This window comes from Macaca mulatta, chromosome 1, assembly GCF_049350105.2.
Source record: "Macaca mulatta isolate MMU2019108-1 chromosome 1, T2T-MMU8v2.0, whole genome shotgun sequence".
NCBI classification, from domain to species: Eukaryota; Metazoa; Chordata; class Mammalia; order Primates; family Cercopithecidae; genus Macaca; species Macaca mulatta.
Genome location: NC_133406.1, coordinates 135,018,050 through 135,025,077, shown reverse-complemented (window position 1 = coordinate 135,025,077; position 7,028 = coordinate 135,018,050). Strand labels below are relative to the sequence as shown.

The 7,028-nt window shown below is 32.9% G+C and overlaps 1 pseudogene; it reads left to right on the top strand.

Annotated features, from left to right (window-relative positions):
• The first annotated feature begins 5,859 nt into the window (after positions 1–5,859).
• On the top strand, positions 5,860–6,545 carry LOC100423680 (cyclin-dependent kinase 4 pseudogene; annotated as a pseudogene).
• The last annotated feature ends 483 nt before the right edge of the window (positions 6,546–7,028 follow it).

Below are 7,028 nucleotides of genomic sequence, written 5' to 3'. Positions count from 1 at the left end.
GTTTTAATATCAGACAAATTGTACTTTAAAGCAAGAAGCATTTCCAGAGGTAAATAGGAGTATTTTATAATTAAAAGTGGATCAATTTGATAGGCAGATATGACAATCCTAATTGGACCTAGCATGGCTTCAAAATATATAAACAAAAATTGACAGCACAAAGAGAAGAAATAGAAAGTTGCTATCATTTTGTGGGTTTTAATAGAATATTTTAATGTAAAAGGTACAGGAAAAATATCTACTGACATGGATATCATGGACAACAAAGTTAATAAACATCACCTAATTGACATAGACAGTACATTGCACCAAACAATGAAAGTTTACATGTTAAAATGTAATGTCAGTATGGAAATGTGATAGAATAAGCAAGAGAGCCTCAAAAAAATTCAAAATACTTAAATCATTTGGAATAGTTCTATGACCACAATAGAAATAATACAGGAAAAGGTAACTTTAAAAGCCTTATTCCTAAAGCAACTAGAGTACTTCCATATAACTCACTTTTGAAGGAAGAAATCAAAATTGTAGACGTGTTTGAAACTGAAAACTAATGACTAAACAGCACACCAAAATTTGGTTAATGTGACCAAATCAGTGCATTAACAAGAAATACATAGTCTTGAATTCATATACTAAAAAAAGGTAAAAATATGTTATTGAATTTCAGTCTTATTAAGTTAAAAATTACCGTAAGAAACAAACAAGAAATGTAAAATAGAAAAAAATTATTAAGAGAGCAAAGTCAATGGAACAAGAAAAACATCCTAAAATACACACACACACACACACAAACAGAGTTAGCTTTGTGAAGAAATTAATGGAACACCCTAACAATAATTATAAAAGAAAAAAAGGGGAAAGGCAAGCTGTCTACATTAGATAATGGAAAAGGAACATTGCAACAGAATTAAAAGTCTGTAAAGAACACTAAAAAGATGGTATAAATAAACTTACATAAATACTTTGAACAATATACCAGAATTCAAATTCAAGATTTGTCAACGTTTAAAAAATGAAAACTACACAGTGATTAACTTTGATACTTGAGATACATTAGGGCATAGATTAAATACCATCAATAATAATTAATAGAATAATTCATTTTGGCCCTAGCTATATAATGTAGAAAAGAAACATATGGATTAAAATATTTGGAGGATCACACACACACAGATAACAGTATAAAGTTAATATAATTTAATGATTTAGGGACAGCCAAACCACACTGGCGACATTACAAACTCGTTTTTTGAAAAACTGGCTCATGAACTACAAAAAACCCAAAAAGCCTGATAGTTCAAAAGGTAGATAAAGAGCAATGCAAGGCATGGGAATGGCATGCTTCAAAGTGTAAGAAAATGCACGTTATTAACATGTATCTTGGTAAAATTGATGAACGTCCACCAGCTTATATGTATTTCCTATGAAATAACTCATGCTTATGTCACTTCTCAGAACTCCTTTTCCTGAACAATGTCATACATTCAAGAAACATAAATGAGTTCTCCAACTGAAAAACACCACACATCACACCAGGAGGTAAGGATGGAGGTATAAGCAGGGTCCAAATCACTGAAGACTTAGCATATAAGAATTTTATTTAGGATAAGGTTCTGCTGACATAACCTAAACATGAGTCTAACATTATTCTATTTGTAATTTAGAAGCAGCAATAAGGGATTAGTAAGAGTGACATATTAGAAGAGGAAAATCCTGGAAGCAAAACCATTTGTGGGGTTCTTGCTTAATTTTATGAGCATAATGTTGAGAACTTGGTAAAATTAAGAACACAGTGATGAAGATGGGCAGTTCCTCTGTTCCACTGATGTTTAGAAAATATAGTGGATAAACTCAATGATTATATATGTTAATAAGAAGATTTAAGAATAAAGGTTTGTCCTTTGGAAACCCACAAAACTATCACAAGATCTTAACTTTCTGCAAGATATTTTTCTACATGGGATGAGAGCACAGAAATATATTTTTATTTTGCTCTTTGAAAAGAATTTCAGAATTCACACTCAAATACTAATGAGGCTCTAAGTGTTCCTGAAATAAAGCAAACAGCGAAAGATGTGCACTGCATATGACCACTCATTAATAAATATCTTTGTCGAATATTCTTTCTAAATACTGTTAGAACTTGATGTTAACTCAGTAAAATGGAGACTCTATGATCCATAATTTACACCTAATTAGTGTTTAATCTTTTTTTAGTCCTGTGATTTAATTATAAATGCTTAGTCCAGTGAAATAAATATTTTTTTGTCATTGTTGTTCAGTTAAAATCAACAAGCTTCTTGATAGATATAGATTACCAATACAAGCTTATTATTTTATAATTACTCTAAAGTTAGTGCAGCAAACAGCCACTAGGTCTTGACTAAGTGCAATGACAAAAGGTTTTCTAAAACTTATTTTTGATAATCTGTTCACTGGAAATCAAGGTTTATTCAGGTTACATAAATGTGTTTTTCATTTCTCTTGAGAAATATAAGCTTATTGAATAAAGTATTATAGTATTAATACATATACTTAATAAAATTTAAAGCATTTTAACTAAATCTGTCTCTAGTTATCCAAAGCCTTTTTGTATTTGAGAGCACTCGTCAAAATTAAATCTTTAAAATGCTAAATTCTTCTAGTCTACTGCCATACTACCCTGAACGCACCCAGTCTCGTCTGATCTAGTGTTTAATTTATATGTATTATTTTAATTCAGATTAAAATGTCATGAGAGTCAGAATATTGATGCTGATCTATTAACATTTTTATATGATTTATTCTCAATGATATAGCATGTATAAAATCATGTGAAATTGTCAAATATTACCGTATATTTTACATATTTATCTACAAAAAACATTCTCTTGTGGAAGTTAAAAATTAAAGATATTCAGATTAAAATTGGTGTAACTGACTATTCAATTGAAAGTTTAATTCAAATAATGGAAATCTTTAAAAGAAAATTGAATCAAATGAAACATAGTATTTAGACAAGGTATTGAATTTTTTCAATTAAGCTAGAATATAGTCATGTCAGAAATAATAGTAACAAATAGACAATAAGCAAAATATTTACTAACTGGATAACACACAACTAAGAGCCTGTGCACATATTTGTACACAGGAGCACACAACACGTACACATCAAATGCAGCTTATGAACACTGATTCATACAGCCTTTTCCCAACTTTATAGCCTAAGCTTCTACGAGCCCACACTACTTGTTCATAAGTTTGTTTTGATGTTTAAAGTAGCAGTTTAATTGAGTGGATTTATTGTAAACTGGGGATATTCTCCAAGCATCATAGACAATGCAAGATGGTTGCTCAATTTGATTCACTGATAATTCTAGTGTTCATTATCTACCAGTTTCCTCAGAGCAGGTGGCATCTTCAAACTACATAAAATAAACAATTGTAACAGGAGAGTCGGGATATGTGGAATTGAGCACATCTGGCTTACCAATTCATTTGGCATCCTCTCTTCATTTACCTATAAAAATAAAGATGGCATTTCTTATTCCAGAAAACACATCTGAAAAATTAATTCTTTTCAGTTTAGTTGTGTGTCAGCTAACGAAAAAAATAATAGAAAATTAATTGTTTAGATGGTACATTTATTGAACATATGAGATTAATGGAATCTGAGACCTCCCTGAGAGATTCATAGAAACTACAGCCTAAATCACAATTTGGAGCCAGGTATTTGGTTTGTACATATAAGATGCGCGATACATTTTTATACATAAAAATTTGAATGCCAGTGCTGTAGTGTTAACACTTCTGCCAAGTTTTGGTGATTAAATTAGAAAGCACTTCTTTGGACAACTAGAACAATAAACTTAATTGATAATGCTTAATTAAAGCTTAATTTTTTAATATCAAGAAGTCTATAGGTGGCTACTTACAGTGTTTTAGTAACTCAACAATATCTTTGCAAATGACTTCATTTTGTATTACTTGTGTTTGTAAAATGTATGTTAAAATTTCAAGCCTCATTACATTTAAGTTGGGAGTGAAATGTGTTTGGTTGTGCCACTGTATCAGTTTCTTTGACTGGTACGGCAAAAGTTTTCCAAGATAACCCTCGTCTTTCTAGAAGACTTTCTTTTACATGTCATTGGTTAAAAATAGGTTGCAGGTTTTATAGTTACTTTCAGCAGCAAGTAACAAAAAGAAAAAAATATCAGAATCTTAATTGGCATAGGTCAATCATGATGTGATCACTATTATGAACCTGGTGTTGGCCAAACATATCCACTTTCCTTCAGCAAAAAAATTAGGAAAACCTGGGCTAACGTTTTTGTTCAGCAGTGATCTATTGCAGAATAAAATTCAATGCTAGAAAATATATATCCTAAACATTTATATCATAAACAGCATATTTTTAATAAGATACATTTGTTGATGGTTTTTAGTTGGGCATATAAAGGAAAAAAGTCTGAATAAAATGTAATAGGTTTCCACTGTTTCTCATAATGTAAGAATCCATAGTCATTTTTAATTTTACACAATAAACAATAGAAAATTCACTTTTAGAAAATTTTACTACAGACTAATAGAGTGAAATTTTGATTATAAGGACTTTGTAAGTGACTTTTCAAATCAACTACAGAGAAGTTATTTCTGTTGACTTTTTCATTGAAATTTTCTTCATGATTCTAGAAATAGATATCATTAGGAAAGGTTTAGGAGTAGCATGCCTTAGTTAATATCACTCTACTTTATGCCATTTTCCACTATTTACTTAAATGAATTGACTGTATAGATAAATTAACACAGACAGGAATTGGAAATGAAAATAGCCTATTTTTAAATATATGACCATAGGGAATAATCGCAGTTAAGAAACCAAGCTATAATGCTTAAACTAATTCTCCAATCAAATAAAGCAAGTTGAATGAAATAATTAATTGTGAGTCAATCTCTGGTATATATGTAGTAGAATGTCACATAAAAGGTTCATTATTCATTAGGCACAGATGCATTAATACAGATACACCAGGACCGTAGAACTAGAGATAATCACTTGGCAAACAGGTTAAGAAATAGTCAACTGAGGCTAACTCAGTTCTATGCATGCCAGTTTACAACAAGCATTCTTAGCTATGAACTGCCCTTAACTGATTTTCTGTTGGGTTTACTTTTCTTTTTTCCTTTACATTTTGGCACTTCAGGTCATCCTTCTCATCTAGAGTTATTCTGGTTCACTGGACCACAATGAAGAAGTATTTTCACCACCCAATGCCATTTTGATTCTTTTTATAACTAGTTTAATCTTCCAGATTGCTGTTAAGCTATTTTATTTGCAGGGCATATGGATCTTTCATATTTTATTTAAAACCTGGAAATCTTCTTTCCTTTTTCTTCTATTCTAATTAATTTTTCTCTTTCTCTTACTCTATCTCTACTTATATTTTGTCTTTTTCCATTAAAAATAATTAAAGCTTGGGCATATGGTGCTACAAGAACTGGCTCCAGGGCCCTTATGCTGGCTGCCCTCACAGCTCCCAGCCTGGTGACAGGATCTACCCTGATCTGAGAATGACCACCTCTCAATATGAGTGGCTGAAATTGGTGTTAGTGCCCATGAGTCAGTGTAAAATGACTGTGATCCCCACAGTGGCCACTTTGTGGCCTTCAAGTTCCTAATGAGAACTCACATTAGAGTTCTCATTAGAAACCACTCCTGTAATACGATCACTTCTACTCTCATTATGGTTTTCATTAGAAATCACTCCCATAATACGATCACCTCCTACCAGGTCCCTCCTTCAACACATGGGGATTACAGTTTGACATGAGATTTGGGTGGGGACACAGAGCCAAATCATATAATCAGCTGAGACCATCAAGGATCTGATGCACAAGTTTCAAAGAGACCTAGATTTTCCTCATTTCCATTGCATTGTTCACTGATATCTGAAGTCAGAGAACATTCCAGTGACAAGTGGTGGCACAGTCAAGCTGGCTGATTTAGTCTAGCTAGAATCTATAGCTACCAGATGGTGTTTATACCTGTGGTTGTTACACTCTTGTACTGTGCTCATGAGGTTCTTCTGCAATCTACACAGGCAACATCTGTGGACTTGTGAAGTGTTGGATGTGTCTTCGCAGAGATGTTTCCTCAAAAGCCTCTCTTCTGTGGAAACTCTAAAGCTGAAAAGTTGGGCAAAATCTTTGACCTGATTGGGCTGCCTCTATAGGATGACGGGCCCTAAGATGTGTCTCTACCGCATGTAGACTTTCTCCACAGAGGGCCTCATCCAGTAGAGTCGGTGGTGCCTGAGATGGAGCACAACTGCTGCTGGAAATGTTATTTTGTCCTACATAAGCAAATCTCTGCCTTCCCAGCTCTGGAGCACTTTTATTTACATAAGACTCAGAGTGTGCAATGGAGTGGCTGCCACAGAAGGAATAGAAGCTTCCATTTCCCTTATTCTGGACACCTGAGTGGTGAGAACCCTACTGAGAAGGCAATCACTGCCTTCATATCTGAGGCTCTGAAGACACCTCCTGAAACTTTTTACAGATAATATTTTGCTGCCTTAATAACATTATCCTTCTACCCTTCCATTTGAGGCTTCTCCTTCTCCTCCCACCCTGTTTCCTTATACTAGAGGGTATGTCCCCTCCTATCTCCTTCTATACCTTGATATTGGGGTCTTTTCTTATACAGGAAAAATAAAACAAAACAAAGAAAAAAAAACATTTTAACAATTTTTATTTCTGATAGTAGGTTTAAAATACTAGTGGTCCTTGCAAAAACTGCATTTTGGTTCTGGTATAATTTGTGAATCCCTGGTGTTTGAATTTGCAAATTATCTGTTTATAGTTCCTATGATTATGGTGTTGCACTTTGCATACGAACATGGAAAGCAGAAGTTAACCCACAGAACTTGAGGATTAAATGAAAGTTTTTTTAAATGATATTCATAAGTGATTGTGTTAAAAATTATCTTCTAGGGGAAAAGTGAATTATAACATTCATTTTCCAGTTATTTCTTGTTACTCTCAAG